Raw genomic sequence first — 20,346 nt, 5'->3', positions numbered from 1 at the left:
AGTGCAGAGATGACTCCAACCAGATCACCAGGCAGAGAGGATGGAGAACCTTCAGCAAAGATCTCTGGCAAGGAGCAGATGCTGGAGGCGCTAAGGGAACTCAAAGAGCTGTGGCCTTGGTCTTCTCACAGCCTGTGAAGCTAGAACATTCATGAATGTTAAGCGGCTGAAAGATGAGCAGTTGAGGGAAATTTGTAAAGATGACGCTGTGGAAAAGGTGAAAAGAAGCCAATCAGGGGTAAAAAGAGATGTTGCTGTGCAGAGCTGAATACCCACCCAGAGTTAGAAATCAGACACTTAGTGAGACAATTAACACTCTCTGGGATTTTTCTGGCCTTGATTGCTCAGGGAGAGGGACATCAACCTGATGCAGGGCTTTTGGTGGTCGTGAGAACAGAGGGAAAGCATGCAGGAGTATGCTAGGGTGGGCTGTTTTCAGCATCCTGAGTTCTGCAGGTGGGTTAGAGAGTCCTTTCATACTACTCAAAACAGTGATTTTTAAGTGTCCTAAATCTGTTGGGCTTATGATCCACACTTCACATTACCTCTTTTTGTCTCTTGTGGGAAGGGGTAACAGCTCCTGATGAGAATGGCTACACTGTCCTTTGAAAGATGACAACGTTCTACCAAATTCCCTAAGTGGAGTTTCCAGTTCCTGACTCAACCACAAACGTGCTTCGTCCCACAACCCAAGATCAGAAAATGATGCCCTTGTTCTCCTTGAGGCTTTTTCCAAGTTCCCAGTCCCAGCAGTTTACTTAAAAACAAAAACTGGACAACGGAATGAGAGGGCTGTTTTTACACATTCAGTGTGGGAAAATTCAATTAGCTATACCATTCTGATTCATAGACTAGACCAAATGGTTTTGCGCTTCAGTACCAGGCTTTCAGAACTGAATGTGGTCTCTGAGGTGGACTAAATTTGCCTCAGAGGTTCTGAAAGCAATTGGAAGACCAATTTAGTAGCAGGTGGAATACAGAAAAAATTTTACTTGTACCAAAGTCTTTCTAAGATTTAACTTCTTAGTAAATACATTATTTTGTGTGAAACAGTTCACTTATACTCACAGATTATATCACGTGTAAAGTGAGAAGCATGAAATTGCTATTAAGGAGTCTTTGAACTGTATCATTCTACACATCTTCCGGTTCCCCCCTACCATGATATGATGCTGGTTTGGGAAGTTTGAATGAGAGAAGACTTGCGGTTTCATGAAATATGCAGTGATTCTTAAATTTTTATTGCATATTTCATAGCGTTAGAATTATATATACTATCACGTATATTATCAAGGAGTTATCTAATCCTTTAAGAGCAGAAGTTGTACTTTAATGGAAGCTTGGGTCAAGATATCATAATTTGTTAAAGCTGAACTAAAATGATAAACAAGACTGAGTGGGATTGTATGTGGGAAAATTGGGTGAAGGGATAGTGTGATGGGATAGTAGAGAATGCTTTGCCCTACAGGCAGCTCATTTTACAGAAGGGGGTATTGAAGGAACAGTACAGGGTGACCTAGATGTCAGGGTTTGGAGGAAGGAGAGCATCTTAGCCAAGTTTAGTAAGTAAGCATGTGTTCTGATAATCAGTGTGGACAAGCAATTCAGTTAATCAGTTTTGAGTCAAAGAGAATCTAGGATATGATAGTCTTTGGCCTTCTTATGTGCACAAAAGGGAGCACCAAGACTCCCATGTATCATGCAAGTGTACGTATGAAACAGGTGACTCCCATCACTTGTTTGTGGTAAGCTGTTTCCAGAAGGAAGGGCTGCTAGAAGTCCTATTCTGATTGCTGTTTTTCAGGATTACAGAGCTCAAGCAAGCCTCAAAAAGGTCGGAGCTATTAGAGCATTATATCTAGTGCATAGGCAAAGTCTTACTGAAACAATGTAATGGTGGTATGTAGGATATTTTAAGACTATATGAAATTTTATGTATTAATTCTTATGTTGTACTGACTGAATAGAAAACTCAGACACTGAATTTTCTTGTATCTATAATTTCAATTATAAGAAAAAGGGCCATGCCTTAGTGTATCCACATACCCAAGTAGAATTTGGTACTAGCATCCTAGCACATAAAGTATTAAGTCTTAAATTAAGGTTTATATTACGTAAAAATTGAATATCACAGTCAGCAGACTAGGGGGACATAATTACTCATTTTTTCTATTTATCTTTGAAATAAATTGTACTGAAAATTAATTAGAAAAAATCAGCATGACACAAACTGAAATGGAATTTCTACCTGTAAGGTAGAAAACTGAAAGTAGTCCCAAAAAGTTGATCTGTACACACATTTAAAATATTTATTTACTTTTTGTTATGTTCTCAATCTATGTGGCATATATTTATCCTATTTCACAAAGATGGTTGATTAAAGATATTTTATGCAAGTATTCTTTGTGTTATAATCAAATTGAATCAAGACAAAGATGCAAATTTGTGATAGAAAGCTTGTTTACATCCCTATTTTATCTTTCTCCTATCATCATATCGCATATCTATTTCTAGCTTTTTGGCTTTGTGACTCTATTTTCATAATTAAGATTTACTACTGCATTTATAAAACTATTTCTGGCTTTGGTCAGAAATGCTCATGGTTTCCTTTTGTGTCCTTATCCCTTTAGCAGTAATTCTTCCCAAACATCTCCCCACACGCTGTCACGCAGTGTGGTGCTCAGAAATGCTAGTGCTGTTACCTTTAAGTTTTCTTCCTCAGAATGAAGTCGACGTTGGAAGTCTGATGACTCCACACCAGGTACCCACACTAGGACATGATAGGTTTCCCTTTAGTTTAACCCCGACTGTATTTATCCCTTCCCTCTACGGGACCAGAACAATCAGGGACTCTACTCTTAGCCCAACATCGTTTCCTTGATGCAATGTAAATAAACTCCCCCCAACCTATTTTTAAAGCATATTAATTTTTCTGCTTTTATAGCAACTGAACTACCTTAAAATATTTCTCTTGGCTCATAAAACATAAGCCAATCTTGCATTACACTTTAGATAACCTTTGCCTACTCCACAGAATGTGATTAAAAAAAAATAAATAAACATGTACCCTAGAGCTATACATGTTAGATCAGGTGGGAAAATTTTTACATGGCTGTCCCATGGAGATACATTCCTTTTTGCTGATAAAGCATTCTTACAGTCTGCATAAATGGAATAACCCATTCAACTGCTCAAGCCAAAAGCAGGAGCATCATCCTGTGTGACTTCAGTTCTCAGTTCCAGTCAATGGTATCTTGCTCGCTCATCCTTCTCACTGCTGCAGAATGTCTACTAACTGCCTTTCAACTTCCTATTCGAAACTTCAATCATGTCTTGCAGGACACCTGACAGGTGCTCATACATCATTTCCCATTGCACCCTCAGCATCATTGTCTCGAGAGAACCTTCTCAGAGCAGTCTTGTGCTGATTTCTGTGTGATAAATACCTTGACCATGTCTTATCTCCCATTACCAATGTGATCATGGAATTGGGAGAAAATGGTGCAACATCATTGACCCAGTTATAATCCAAAGCAACATAAGACAGTGCAGTTCTAACAACTGCAAGGCCATCTGTTCATGTGACTCTGACCCCTGTGTAATTTCTATCTTATCTTTTCCTTCTCTTTCTTCCAGTCACAGGATTTACTTCAGTTTTCACAAAGTACTAACCTTTCTTCCAGATTTTCCAATATGTGCTATTCCACATGAATGAAAAACTGTTAATGAAAAACTCTGTGAATGAGAAACTCTAGTAATGTGTAGTAACTTCTTGCCACAAAATGTGTTTTTTTAGAAGTGTTTTTTTTTGTTGTTGTTTCATCATTAAGCCAGACATCTCTTCTATGTTTCTTTAAAAAAAAAAAATTTATTTAATGAATATAAATTTCCAAAGTACAGCTTATGGATTACAATGGCTTCCCCCCCATAACGTCCCTCCCACCCGCAACCCTCCCCTTTCCCGCTCCCTCTCCCCTTCCATTCACATCAAGATTCATTTTCAATTCTCTTTATGTACAGAAGATCAGTTTAGCATACATTAAGTAAAGATTTCAACAGTTTGCTCCCACACAGAAACATAAAGTGTAAAATACTGTTTGAGTACTAGTTATAGCATTAAATCTCAATGTACAGCACACTAAGGACAAAGATCCTACATGAGGAGTAAGTGCACAGTGACTCCTGTTGTGGACTTAACAAATTGACACTCTTGTTTATGGCCTCAGTAATCACCCAAGGCTCTTGTCATGAGCTGCCAAGGCTATGGAAGCCCCCTGAGTTCACTGACTCTGATCATTTTTAGACACGGCCATGGTCAAAGTGGAAGTTCTCTACTCCCTTCAGAGAAAGGTACCTCCTTCTTTAATGACCCGTTCTTTCCACTGGGATCTCACTCGTGGAGATCTTTCATTTAGTTTTTTTTTTTTTTTTTTTTTCCCCCCAGAGTGTCTTGGCTTTCCATGCCTGAAATACTCTCATGGGCTTTTCAGCTGGATCCGCATGCCTTAAGGGCTGATTCTGAGGCCAGAGTGCTGTTTAGGACATCTGCCATTCTATGGGTCTGCTGTGTATCTCACTTCCCATGTTGGATCATTCTCTTCCTTTTTGATTCTATCAGCTAGTATTTGCAGACACTATTCTTGTTTATGTGATCCCTTTGGTTCTTAGTCCTATCATTATGATCAATTGTGAACAGAAATTGATCACTGGGACTAGCGACATGGCGTTGGTACATGCCACCTTGATGGGATTGAATTGGAATCCCCTGGTATGTTTCTAACTCTACCGTTTGAGGTAAGTCAGCTTGAGCATGTCCCGAATTGCACATCTCTTCCCTCTCTTATTCCCACTCTTATATTTAACAGTGATCACTTTTCAGTTAAGTTTCAGCACTTAAGAAGAATTGTGTATTGATTACAGTATTCAACCAAAGGTATTAAGTAGAACAAACAAAAAAAAATACTAAGAGGGATAACATATCAAGTTGCTCATCAGCAGTCAGGGTGAGGGCTGATCAAGTCACCGTTTCTCATAGTGTTCATTTCACTTTAACAGGTTTCCTTTTTGGTGCTCAGTTAGTTGTCACCTATCAAGGAAAACAAGTGGTATTTGTCCCTTTGGGATTGACTTATTTCACTCAGCATAATGTTTTCCAAATTCCTAACAGGGATCACTTTTCAGTTAAAATTTAAACACCTAAGAATAATTGTGTGTTAATGACAGAATTCAACCCATGGTACTAGAACAAAAAAAAAATACTAAAATGGATAAAGTATTACACTGTACATCAACCGTCAGGACAAGAGCTGATCAAGTCACTGTTTCTCATAGTGTCCATTTCATTTCAACAAGTTTCCCCTTTGGTGCTCAGTTAGTTGTTGCTGATCAGGGAGAACATAGGATATTTATCCCTTTGGGACTGGGTTAATTCACTCAGCATAATGTTTTCCAAATTCCTCCATCTTGTTGCAAATGACCGGGTTTCGTTGTTTTTGACTGCTGTATAGTATTCTATAGAGTACATGTCCCATAATTTCTTTATCCAGTCTACATGTTTCTATGGTATTTTGCAATTCATTACAATAATCAATTAAGAAAGGTTATTTTTATTTTAATTTATGTATAGATTTTCTCTCCATGAAAGCACCATCCACTCTTTTGTGTCCACTGCTATTAACCCTACCCCAAGTATTCTACCTCGTATTCAGTGCATATTTAAGAAATGGTAATTAAATTCTTTATACATATAATTGTAACAATATGCAATTTCTTTATAAATACACAACTTTGATGCAATTTGAAAGCAAATCATAACTGTTATTATGCTAAATCTCAAACTGGTTATCTCCAACTCCACAAAAATTTAGTGAACAGCTATAAAGACTTGTCAGTTGGGCTATTCATCAAGACACCAAGAAAATGAAATAACCAAATAAACTAAATAAACTAGTGAGTCAGAAATATGAGTATTTCCCAAATAAAGTTACAAGAACTCGAGAATCATTAGTAACTGATTGAAGATCTTAGTGGCAACAGTGTACAGAGGAAAGAGAATTTTCACTGCTGAGTTTCCTTCTAAATACTTTTTACGCTGTAACCGTGGTACTTGTCACAACCTGTCCAAAGTATGTTTTAGTCACAATCTTAGGATAAATTTGTTGTTACAATTGCAATGTTTGTGAATTTTCAATGTTAGCTATATATATTTATGTATGTGTATATGTATATATACAGATATGCACATTTCATTGTCATCATTCTCACCTCAATGTTAAGAACTCCATGTATCAAAACATAACTGAAGTGAATATATGTACTGCAAAATTAACTTATATAATATGAAAATAGTTGCATAATTATAGATGTTTGTGTGTTTAGGTAATATAGAGATTTTCATTTATGAATGATACTGTTGCCTTATAATTCTTTTAACCAAGTAATAAATGTTCATTATATCGAAATTATTAGTTATTAGTTTAACATAGACTGTTAAAGTCAGTATAATGCCCAAACCAGAAACCACTTATAGTCATTGGTTCTTCTTGTACCAATGGCACTATAGCTTAAAGTTGTCATTCTTTGACCTAAATCCAATGACAGAGAAAAAAAGATTCTATGTTTCCAACATGCTATCACACCACCATAACTTGGTGATTTGTATAGCTTTAGCCTTTGCAAGCTGAGCATGGTGCTGAACACGTCAGTGTTTTAGGTATTCAATTTGTAAAACCTTTTTGTTTGTTCAAACGCAACTAACTGTAAAAAGAAGGAAGAGAAAAACAAAATTTTTTATCCTGTTCCATCCAAAACAAGGTGCTATGCTTTCTGTGACTTCAGTTTGACAAGCAAAGCCCTGGGCAGGTCTGCAACATTACTGCTTGTCACTATAAAGCAACAGAGTGGAAAAGACATGCGATAGTGTAGAAATAAGCAAGTGCAGCAGGCTAACTAATTAAGATTAGAAGAGAGCACAGAAAGATTTTCTAAATCCAAGAAATCCAATCATTCCATATCTACCATAACCCAACGCATACACAACTGCCATGCAACTAGCTCATGTTGGAAGATATAAGCTTTTTTCCATAAATTTTGAAGTGAAAATGGTAGATGGAATGCAAATCTGCATTAGGTATGTGATAACTTCACCTTTGCGGTCTCAAGTTTGACTCCTTCAGGAATCTATTTTGATTTACTCCAAGTTAGTAGATAAATTAGTCTTGTAACCAATATTAAAATAATTCTCTCCCTTTTTCTCTGTTGATACGCACACACACACACACACACATACACACACAAAGGGGTCTTCAAAATATTTATGGAAAATATATGCAGCAAGAAAACTATGCATTGATTTCAAAGTTTTTACACTGAAATAAATTTGTCTTTTACTTATTCAATTTAGCTGTGGACTTCTTAAAGAATCCTATATTTAATATATTTAACACATGCAAATTATGCTGCCTGTAGTTTATTCATTGTCAATGTTTCTCCTATTTCTCCATGAATTTTTCCCTCTTTCTCAACATTGCTGCTGTTTAGTTCCTCGTACTCATTGTTCAGTTTCTTCTTCTACCCGTACATTATTCTTCAATTACTTGGGAAGCTATTCTGTCTCATGCTTTTTTTTGACACAGAATATATTATGATCAAAATAAGCATGTAATACTAATTATATTCAAGGTGATTTTAAAAATCAAAGATTAAATTATGACAAAGGAATAAATGTAGAGCAACTTGCACTCAATGGAGCTAATTTCTTTTTCCCTGTTTCTACGTGCATTTTGTCCCATGTTTGAATGTGCATCCAAATCCAATCCTTCCCTCCATTTCTAGCCCTACTTTTCTATTATGTAAATTGACAGATGCTGAAATAGCACATCTATATTTGTTCTTCTATTTTCCATTTTTTTCTTTAGAATCATTAAGATTGTTGCCAGCATTCTCAAACATGAAGAAAACAGTACAACCCCCGTCTTCCAGGAAATCATAGCAGAGTAGGGAGGACTCATAACTTCTTCACATCACTTCCTTTCTTTCACGGGTCACACACTAGTATTTCCATGAACATCTTGGCGAGGCTGCTGAGGACCAAGGGAGCCCTATGCTCACACCATTCCCAGATATTAGCGCTCAGCTGAGTACACGGCAGGCTGCAGAGAATCACCAGGGCAGCAGCAGCTATGCGGAAGGCTCTGTATTGGGTGTACATTACATGGTCTCCGAACAGGAAGAGTCAGTGATTGTGACATAATTGTTCACACTCACTTTTTTTTTTTTCAGAAATTATACTTCCAAAGGGAGAATCCCAACTGATTTATTCTGGGCCCATTATATAGAAGGTCTTCATTGTATTCCCATATAAAACTGCCTTTATTTTGTGAAATTATTTCTGTTGCAATTAAAAGCATGCATTCAATTACTTAATAAGGAAGTTAGAGATTTTAGAATAATGTAAAAAGCTTGTAAGTCAGAGTTCATTATCACATAATAATGTAAATTTCTGTCCATTTGCAAGAGCGATTACACTGACTGATTCTAAGACCACAGAATAAGGAAGGAGCTTGCTGCTCTAGGCTAAGGGAAGATAGTTAAAGAAATTAAAGAGAGGGGCCGCTGCTGTGGCATAGCAGGTTAACGCCCTGGGCCGAAGCGCCAGCATCCCATATAAGCACCAGTTCAAGCCACAGCTGCTCCACTTTTGATCCAGCTCTCTGCTGTGGCCTGGGGAAAGCAGTAGAAATAGCCAAAGTCCTTGGGCCCCTGCACCCACATGGGAGACCAGAAAGAAGCTCCTGGCTCCTGGCTTCCAATCTATTGGCACAGCTCTGGCTATTGTGGCAAATTGGGGAATGAACTAGCGGATGGAAGACCTCTCTCTCTCTACCTCTCCTCTCTCTGCATAACTCTGACTTTCAAATAAATAAACAAATCTTTACAAAATCTGAAGATAGTGTATATATATAAATGCACATATACACACACACACACACATATGCACACCATTTCTATTCAATATATTCCTGGAAGTTTTAGCCAGAGCCACTGCTCAAGAAAAAGAAATCAAGACGATACAAATTAGAAAAGAGGAAGTCAAACTATCCCTATTTGCATATGACATGATTCTATATGTAGGGAAACCAAAAGATTTGGCTAAGAGACTATTGGAAATCAGAAAAACAGTTGGTAAAGTTACAGGATACAACACTAACACACAACAAAAGCAAGAGCCTTTGTATACAGACAATGCCACGGCTGAGAAAGAACTTCTAAGACCAGTCTCATGCACTATAGCTATAAAAAAGTAAATACCTTGGAATAAATTTAACCAAGGAGGTCAATGATCTGTATGATGTGTAAACCATTAAATAAAATAATAGAAGACACAAAAAAAATGGAAAAATCTTACACATTCATGTATTGGAAGAATTTATATCTTCAAATGGTCCATATTACTGAGAGCAATTTACAGATTCAGTGATATCCCAAAATACCAATGACATTCTTCTCAGCTCTAGAAAAAAAAGTTAAAATTCATATGAAAATACAAAAGATCCCAAATAGCTAAATAAATATTATACAACAAAAACAAAGCCAGAGGCATCACAATACTAGATTTCAAGACATACTACTGGGCAGTTATAATCAAAACAGCCCGGTACTGGCACAAAAACAAAGCAATAGACTAATGGAAGAGAACAGAAACTCCAAAAATCAACCCATGCATCTACAACCAACTTATCTTTGCCAAAGGAGCCAAAATCGATCCCTGGGGAAAGGACAGTCTCCTCAAAATATGGTGCTGGGGAAACGATCTCCACATGCAGAAGTATGAAACCAGACCCCTACCTGACACCTTACATAAAAATCTACTCAAAATGGATCAAGAACTAAATCTATGACCTGATGCCATCAAGCCATCAACATCGGGGAATCTCTATAAGACACTGGCATAGGCAAAGACATTTTGCAAAAGACACCAGAAGTACAGGCAATAAAGGCAAAATTGACAAATGGAATTATGTCAAGCTGAGAGCTTCTGCAAAACACACACTCAACAAAGGGAAGAGGTAACCAATGGAATAGGAGAAAATATTTGCCAACTATGCAACTGACAAAGGATTATTATCAAGAATCTCTAAAGAGCTCAAGAAACTCAACAACAAAACAAAAAACCCAGGTAAGAAATGGGCAAAGGACCTGAACAGGCATTGTTCACAAAAGGAAATGCAATGACCAACAGACACGAGAAAAACACTCAGGATCACTAGTCATCAGGGAAGTGCAAATCTAAACCACAATGCAGTTTCACCTCATACCAGTTAGAAATGTTCTCATATAGAATTCAACAATAAATGCTGGCGAGGATATGGAGAAAAAGATACCCTAATCCACTGTTGGTGAGAATGTAAACCTGTGTAGCCACTGTTAGATAGTAGATAGTATGGAGATAGCTCAGAAAGCTGAAAGTAGATCTACTGTATGACTCAGCCAATCTACTAGTGCGAATTTACCCAAAAAGTGAAATCTGCATAGGAAAGAGTCATTTGAATGCTTATGTTCACTGCAGCTCAAATCACAATAGCTAAAATATGCAATCAATCAGATGTCTATCAACTGATGAACATATAAAGAAATTATGGCATATATACACTATAGAATATACAGTGATAAAAATGAAAATTGTCTTTTGCAACAAAATGTATGCAATTGTAAACCATTATACTTACTGAAATTAGCCAGTTCCAAAAAACACAAATACCACATATTTCCCCTGATCCATGGTAACTAACAGAGTACCTAAAATGTCATGTACAGGAGTGAAATTGACATTTTGAGATTCGATTTTTCTTTATAGCTCTTGTCACTACAATTGAGCAACAGTGGTTTTTTCCTCATACTATTTGTTGAACTCTTTACATAGTGCAGAGTTAATCTCATGAGCATGAAGTAAACTGAAAGTAGATCTGTGTTAAAACTAAGAGTGGGAATAGGAGAGAGAAGGAAGAAGGGTGGGAGCACAGGCAGGAGGAAGGGTAGGGTTCTAGCCTGTAATTGTAGTAAATGTTTTTAACTTCCAATAGTCTTTTAGTTCTCCTGTGTTCCTGAATTTGTATATATGAAATGCATGAAATTCGTATACTTTTAAAAAATCTAAAAAAATAAAAAAAATTTTCAAAACAAAATAGATACTGCAGTGCAGTTTTGAGAATATTGCTTAACAATATTCTCAAGTAACATTATAAAAAGATATTTTAGAGATTTTTATGTCATTTTTAAACACTAGATTGTTATAACATTTAATATGTCTCAATAACTCAACAGTACTTCTCTTATATAAAACAAAACAGATCTACTTGTCTTTCAAAAAAAAAAAAAAAAAAGAGCAATCCCACTGCTATGAGTGGGACTAGTCAGTGGCCACAGTGCTTTTGCAATTCTTTTCCAATATTCTTGTCGATATTGTTCTGTTAAACAAATGGTAACGAGATCAGCACAAGGAATACTGCTTTGTAAAATTGAAAACTATGAGTGGATATTTCTTATAATTTCAAAATGGCATACTTTTTAGTAAAATAAAACATAAAATACAAGTTAACAAATCAAGTTTCACAGTGCCAGCGATCTGAATTACTCCCCTCAATTACAACCTCGTGTTTCTCTTATATTTTTCTAGCCTTTCAGCTGTTTCAATTCTTCTTTAAGTGGAGAAAGCTAAACCCTTTCCTCAAAGATTCTAAACTGAACAGTGCATGATGTACATAATTGAAATGTTTTTCCTTTTACTTTCACTGACAGGAAAGGAAGCGCACAAGAAAATGGAGTCTGTTGGCCCATACACATAAACCCTATAAACTCCTAATATACCTCAGCTGTCTTTTCTTCTCATTCCTGTGAGGATATAATGAGCCTGACACTGTTGTAACTGGAAGTGATAAAACCTCCACATCATCAGGGATTAAGATTCCAGACATTAAGAACTTCGTTTAAAAATGGGTCATTTTATGTGACTGAGTGTCTTTAGTCTAACCCCTCACACCCATGTATGTACCTGGACTACAACATAAAGGAGTATAATTGATCTCACAGAGCATGCGCTCTCTTTCAAGAGAATTTCTGTGATTAAAATATAATAAAATAACTGCTCACATTAGCAACTTCTAAACAGAGAGGGTGGATGGCAGGACATACCGCATCACGATACGACTTTTATGCTTGAAAGTCCCCCCCCCCCCATAACCTTCCTGAATTCCCTGCAACCACTGCAGCTCAGTTCTAAACGGTGCCACACTATCACGTAAAACCACATACACTCCACGCGAGAGCAAGCATCTCTACCCAGTTCACTAGCTGAGAAATAAACAGAACGATCACAGATCTCCTACTCTGCTTTCTGAGATTCCTGCACATTATTTGCTTATATAGAATCTATGTTTAATGATGTTGGGTTTCAATCAGGTGGTAGGACAAATATGTTCCAACTTCCAGGAGCAACATTTTCCACCAAAATTAAAGCGAATTAAATTCACTTGACTTCTTCTGTTAGTATTTCACACTATGTTTAACTAGTCTAAAATATACATTTTAATAACAATTACTCCGGCCGGCGCCGCGGCTCACTAGGCTAATCCTCCGCCTAGCGGCGCCGGCACACCGGGTTCTAGTCCCGGTCGGGGCGCCGGATTCTGTCCCGGTTGCCCCTCTTCCAGGCCAGCCCTCTGCTGTGGCCAGGGAGTGCAGTGGAGGATGGCCCAGGTGCTTGGGCCCTGCACCCCATGGGAGACCAGGAAAAGCACCTGACTCCTGGCTCCTGCCATCGGATCAGCGCGGTGCGCCGGCCGCAGCGCGCCGGCCGCGGCGGCCATTGGAGGGTGAACCAACGGCAAAGGAAGACCTTTCTCTCTGTCTCTCTCTCTCACTGTCCACTCTGCCTGTCAAAAAAAAAAAAATAAAAAAAAAAAAAAAAAAATAACAATTACTCCTAAGTAAGAGAGACAGAGTCAAAGGTAAAACTGTATTCGCTAAAAATATATCCCCAACAGTCTGTTCCTTTAAAAGTGAACCATTTTCTTCCTAGGAACAGGGTAAACAGGTCATCACTAGAAGAGCACCAAATACACTCTACTTCCTGACTTAGAGAAAAGGATCCTTGTCTTAGCGATATAGAATAATAAAGCTGCAGTCACCTGTAGACCCCCCAACGTCAGGCCTTCCTGTCTGAACAATTCCCAGTCCCTCTGGGCCTCCAGAAGCAGTGGGGGGGGTGGGGGGGGTGGGGAGATCAGCTTGTTACTGTCATTATTCTTTTCTAATATGTCAGGGGGCAATAGTTTTGTATATAATAAAATAAATTACTCTAAGGCTACAAAATTCACAAGATTATGAACCATGATTTGTACTAGTAGGTTCACAACCCTCCTCTCTTCAGCTGTTGGTGGAGTTTATCAGTGAAGCACTGGCTCCCTTCATCAAATGACCAAATGCTGTCCACAACCTGGCGGAAGCATCAGTGCTAACGCTCAGAACCCAGTCTTCCTGGTCGTAGCCATTCTAGCGTGTGACTGTGCAGGCGTCTCCCAGAGCAGTTTTACATTTTCATTTGAATCCTGTCATTTGTTTAGGTGTAGTATATGTTCCAGCTAAAGATAAGATATGTGCATAAATAAGCAGAGAAGGATTTTCTTAATAAAAATACTCTCATGTCCCATTGTGCTCTGTTATCATTTATTTAAACACAGCACTAACTCTCCCACATGGGGCAGGGGAAGGGAGCAAGGTATTAAGGTTACTTCATGTATCTGCTGCGTGGACAAATCCTGTATGAAAATCATAACTTTAACATGTAGCTTTTGTGCTTCTCTCATGTAATTTTTATAATTTATATTTTGATTTCTATAGGTAGTCTAATAAATATATTTACTCCTATTTTATAACATCTGAAGTATTTCCAGTGTAGTCCAGATATTCTGAGAATTCCTTCTTGCTCTCAAAAAACACACATTAATAGACAACCCATAAACATCTCAATTACTGAAGTGTCAGGCATACTGTGGTAATTCTCTAATGCAAGAATGAAATTCTGTAGGAGGTTAGGTAAAGCTGCCTTTTTATGGAATGAAATCATCTCTCTATGCTGCAGTGCCAACAGGTAGCTGACTTAGATATGGCTGAGTGCAGGAAATAGAAAAATCAAAGAACAAAGTTTTGCGTTCTAGAATTCTCTGTATTCATGGCGTGGACAATTGAACTATTCAGCTAGAACACAGGATAGGCACATAAAAGTTTGGGAAAGGATTTCAGGTGCTAATGACTAAGAATTTAAGTGAGATATCTATATGGAAATATGATTACATCCAATGTCAAACAATACATTTGTTTTTTTTAAACAGGGGAATATGATTTAATCTTTCTTTTCTGTAATGACAAAAGTGATAACCAACTATAGGTGAGGTTGATGATAAGACACAAGAAAAGAAGAACTCAGCAGGGCTATTTTCAAGCCTGATACTGGCTTAATCGAAGTAGAAAACATGGGGAAAGAAGACGACGATTACAAAACAGCAGGAGAATTTAACAATTTATAAACCGTTGTGAGAAGACTAAATTTTAAGTGGTTAACCCAATAAAAGACATGACGACAAAGTCCATGAAGGAAGACATGACCACGGGAGTCATAGTGGGGTACATAACTGTGACTATGCCGAGCTCATGGCAGGAGAAATGAGTAGTCCACAGTTGCAAATCGAGATGCAGATTTCAGAAGGGAAGTGGATAAACATGGGAATAAGGTCGTAGAATAATTAGTTGATATTATGGAAAGAAAGCAGAGTGTTGAGGTAAGAAGTACATACGTCAAGGAAAGGGAGAGTCTGAGAGGAGAGCTTTAGTGCTGTTTAAGTGCCTATGAATCACTCAAGGAAACAGACTAGATACGGAGGTTAGGAGAACGAGAGATGATTTAAATGGTGTGGAGATGAGGTTATCCGGGGTGGGAAAGATGCCATCTATTTAGTCTCTTTATTTATTTTTAACAAAGATATGATTCAGTATTGATATTATCAGTTTATAGAGAAGGCTAACAATTAGTAAAGATATTCAGTAGCTTCCCTAAGCTGAGTAATGCAACTAGAGTTTTATTCTAATCATGCAATCCAAAAGTAAGTATAGCCCCATCTATCTTATCTTAGTTACTTTATGTATTTGTTCATGTGAATGTCATAGAGGGAGAAACGCAGAGATGATTCGTCCTTTGGTTCACTCCCCCAAAGCAAAATACCAGGAGCCCACCACAACTACAATGTGTGCTGCCTGCTCAGGTACATCAGCAGGAAGTTGGATCACAACTGGAGCAGTGAAGACTCAAATCAGAACTCTGATGTGGGATGTGGGTTTCTGAAGTACTTGCTTAATTCCTTGCACCACAATGCCCATCCCAAGACTCCTCTTTTTTTTAAATAATGCAAATTATATTACTTAGTCCCTCCTAGTAAAATGTCTTTTATTTTAAACTTTTAGAAACTAAACTTGCACATAAAAGATATTAGAGGTGTTCTTCAATGATTCTTTTGAATATGAGCTAGGAAAGCATAGAAAAGTTGACAAATTACAATTACATAAAGCTGAGAAGTTTCTGCATAGTCAAGGAAGCAATCAACTCATCAAGGGACAACCTGTAGAATAGGAGAAAATATGTGCTTTCCACATAACTGACAAGAGCCTAATATTCACAATTATATATAATACAATTATATATTCCTTATATAGAAACTCAAAAATTCAGTAGACAATAAATTATCTGGATTTAAAATAGACAAAGTGATGGAACAAGGATATAAGCCTCAGCCATTCTCCCTTATTGCCCAAAGGAGATACACTCTGGCAGGTATTCCTTGCCCATGAAACTCAGTTGGGCCTCACACCCTATTGCCTGCATACCCACCCCTTACAGCCACCTGAAAGACCAGTTCCAGGAATTCCCCTCTGCCTGCTGCCCCCTACCCCCATCCCCAGCCCTCATAAAATATAAAAAGGCCAGGCCCCTGAGGGTCAGGGCCTTCTGCCACGTGTTCCATCAGGGGCACACAGGCGTTGGTCATCCACCTCCATGGATTTATTTTCTCTGATTAAACTCGGTCTGCCTCCTCTATTCTGCATCTCTTTCCCTAACATTTTGGTGCCCATGTGAGAGTCACCAATCTGCAACTCTTTTCCTAACGCAAGAGACTGAGAAGACAATTCTCTAAATATGAGAATTGGCTAATAGATGTATTAAAAATTGTTCAACGTGACTAATCATTAGACAGCTCTCACGATAAGCTGTAACCTCAAATCTGTTAGTATGAATATCAAAAAAAAGATGACAAGTAGTGAAGAAATGTACAGAAAGGAATATGATTTCACTCTTGGTGAGAATTTAAGTATGTACAGTTAATATGGACAACTGTATGAAGTTTCCTCAAAAAATTAAAACTAGAACGGATATTGGAAATGACCCCTTAAAATACATGTGAAGATGTGGCCCCTTAAAGTTCCCCAGAGGTGCCATCTGGGGTGCCACATATGTTACCAGATTTTGAGGTGCCATACAATATCACCATACACTTATTAATAAACCCAATATTTTTTTAAACTTTTATTTAATGAATATAAATTTCCAAGTACAGCTTATGGATTACAATGGCTCCCCCCCCCCCCGTAACTTCCCTCCCACCTGCAACCCTCCCCTTTCTTGCTCCCTCTTCCCTTCCATTCACATCAAGATTCATTTTCAATTCTCTTTATATACAGAAGATCAGTTAGCATACATTAAGTAAAGATTTCAACAGTTTGCACCCCCATAGAAACACAAAGTGAAATATACTGTTTGAGTACTCATTATAGCATTAAATCTCAATGTACAGCACATTAAGGACAGAGATCCTACATGAGGAGTAAGTGCACAGTGACTCCTGTTGTTGACTTAACAAATTGACACTCTTGATTATGGCGTCAGTAATCACCCAAGGCTCTTGTCATGAGTTGCCAAGGCAATGGAAGCCTTTTGAGTTCACCGATTCTGATCATATTTAGACAAGGTTGTAGTCAAAGTGGAAGTTCTCTCCTCCCTTCAGAGAAAGGTACCTCCTTCTTTGATGACCTGTTCTTTCCACTGGGATCTCACTCTCGTGGAGATCTTTCATTTAGGTCATTTATTTTTGCCAGAGTGTCTTGGCTTTCCATGCCTGAAATACTCTCATGGGCTTTTCAGCCGGATCTGCATGCCTTAAGGGCTGATTCTGAGGCCAGAGTGCTGTTTAGGACATCCGCCATTCTATGAGTCCTCTGTGTATCCCGCTTCCAATGTTGGATCATTCTCTCCCTTTTTTATTCTATCGGTTAGTATTTGCAGACACTAGTCTTGTTTATGTGATCCCTTTGGTTCTTAGTCCTATCATTATGATCAATTGTGAACAGAATAAGCCTGAGAGGGTTCTTGCCTAATATTTAGAGAAGAATTCTAAATACTGACATAAATAAATGAGGTAGCATGGTACATTTTAAGCCTTTATTTAGTGAGAAAGATGGATAGAAGAGTGAGCTTTACTTAAGAGAGAGAGTGGTAAATCTGGGTTCATACTGAACACCAGGAACCAGCCAGGTGGAGCACCTAGGCCAGGAAGCCTAGGGTGGGTGGCCCGAAGGCCATGTGCCCTGGAGGCACTGGGCAACAGCCAGCACCTTCTGGCTAGAGGCCAGGAAACAGAAGAGAAGGAGGACACACTGTGTCCTAGGCTTTTAACACTTCCAAAGGGGAGTGGTTAATTAACCTGATTGGCTGGTGGGCAACCAGGTGTGGCCAGGTAGGGGCATGGGGTCACATAGGGACGTGGTGAAGGTATCAGGTAGGGCATGAGGTCACAAAGGGGTGTGGCAAAGGCGTGGTCTTCCAGCTCACAAACCTAATCTATTTTAACCTGTATGCCTGCCTACCTCAGACCTACCATATGACTCAGCAATCCCACTGCTGGGCATATATCCAATGGAAATGAAATTGCTATGCCAAAGAGATAACTGAACTCCCAAGGTCATTGCAGTACTATGCACAATAGCCAAGATAAATAATCAATGTAAGTATCCATTTATGGGTAAGTGAATAAAGAAAAAACAGGTATACAAATAAATATGTATACACACAATACTATTCTATTAATACTATATATTAAATACTATTCTGCTACATAAAGGAAGGTAACTTGTTGTCTATAGCAAAATGGATGCACATGAAGATTCTTACATCAAGTAAATTAAGCTAAGCACAAAGAATGCATGATTTCCCCCTTATGAGGAATTTAACGTAGTCAAAATCACAGAAGCAGAGAGGAGAATGATGGCTACCAGAGGCAAGGGGAAGTTAGATATGAAAAATAAGTTCAAGTGATGTATTGAACAATACGGTAACTATAGTTAATAATGCCTTGTATCATTGCATTCTTGAAAATTGCTAAGACACCTGTGTTATTGCCACAATAAGACATGTGAGTTAACACGTAGGTTAAGTACCTGGATTTAGCCCACTCACAACTTGTATTTGTATATACACACATGTATATACATGTCTTTTAAAATATTTTGTGTATGATACATTTTGTATGATAAATACATACAATTTTCCATTTCTGCTCCCAGAAGCCCAGGGCCACTATAAGCTGAGTTGAGTCCTAATCTCCCAAGTGTGGGCTGATTACACAGCTTAGAATTCTGGGTACCACAACTGAGAGATTGAGTTTGTCCTTTTAAAGCATCAAGTTTGCAGCACTGTTGGAAAAGCAGTATACCAAGTTAGAATCAGTATTATTTTTTAAATTAGTCTAAAATCTAAAATATTTATTAAGCACTCATGAGTAGAACTTTCTGATCAATGGCCTATGATAGTATATAGAATTCACCATCAGTTAGTGGATAGAGATCTGTGAATTTGTCATAGTGTTTCTCAGCCTAATTTGCATTATCACCCACATTACCTTACCTAGCCTCCTTTTTGCTATATATTACTTAATGATGCCATCCTCTAATCACAGGTAAATCCCATCAGCCACCCTATGGATGTTGTCTTCATTATATTATCTCTTGGTTCTTAGCTTCAAAGCTAAATTTCCCTGCCCTGCATCTATCACCCATAGCTCCACTCTTGCTCCCAAGCTCCCCAAAGGACTTCACACAGCAGGGTAGATGAAAAACAACATACCTTCATTTTTTATCTCTAAATATTTCTTGGTATTTGTACCACAGAAAAGATATATCTTATTCTTGAAACATATCTTTTCAAAAACCTTCATCTTTGCTGTAACTTCACAGGGAAATGCATACACATCCCCAAAATTCTTTACACCTGTAAATAAACCTCTACTATGCTCTTACCTTTCTTCTCCATCTTCCTGGATCACTAGCCAAAAGGGAAAAGCAAGTGAAAACCACAATGAGGTTTCACCTCATCCTAGTTAGAATGGCTATAAAAACATTAAAAGGCAATAAATGCTGGCAAGAATGTGGGGAAAAGGTACCTTAATTCACTGTTGGTGGGAATGTAATCTAATACAACCATTACGGAAGACTGTATAGAAATTCCTCAGAGATTTGAAAATATATCTCCCATATGACCCAGGCATACCACTCCTGTGAATTTACCCGAAAGAAATGAGTATATTAAAGAGTTATTTATATTCCCATGTTTATAGCAGCTCATTTCACAGTAGCTAAGATATGGAATCACCCTTTATGTCCATCAACTTATGACTGAATAAAGAAATTCTGGTATATATACACTACACAATACTACTCAGCTGTAAAACAGTGACATTCTTCTGTATTTTACAACAAAATGGATGCAACTGGAAACCATCATACTTAGAAATAAGCCAGTCTCAAACAAATATATGTTTTGTCTGTTATGTGGCAGTTAGCATAGAATAGAAAATGTACAGAAATCAAATGGATATTTTGGGATATGATTGTCATTTTTATCCCTTATTTGTACTCCTGTGGAACTGTGATCTTCCTACTTTTTTACTTTAATATCACGGTTTGTGTAAAAATAACCGTGAACATAGCATGGATTAAAATTACAACTCTGCAAAAGCTGATGAAGAGATGGGAGGCAGGGAGGGGGATTTGGGGGGAGGGGGAGAGTGTGGGAAGTGGGGTTGTCTTCTTGGAACTATACCTATAGAATGCATGAAATCTTCTATATGAATAAAAATTTTAAAAATGATTTTGATCTGATCAGTCATCTTTTTTTTTAAAGATTTGAAAGACTGCGGTTGAGAGAGAGAGAGAGAGAGACAGATCTTCCGTCCACTGGTTCACTCCCTA

Source organism: Oryctolagus cuniculus, chromosome 13, assembly GCF_964237555.1.
Source record: "Oryctolagus cuniculus chromosome 13, mOryCun1.1, whole genome shotgun sequence".
Lineage (NCBI taxonomy): Eukaryota > Metazoa > Chordata > Mammalia > Lagomorpha > Leporidae > Oryctolagus > Oryctolagus cuniculus.
This window is presented reverse-complemented; position numbering follows the sequence as displayed.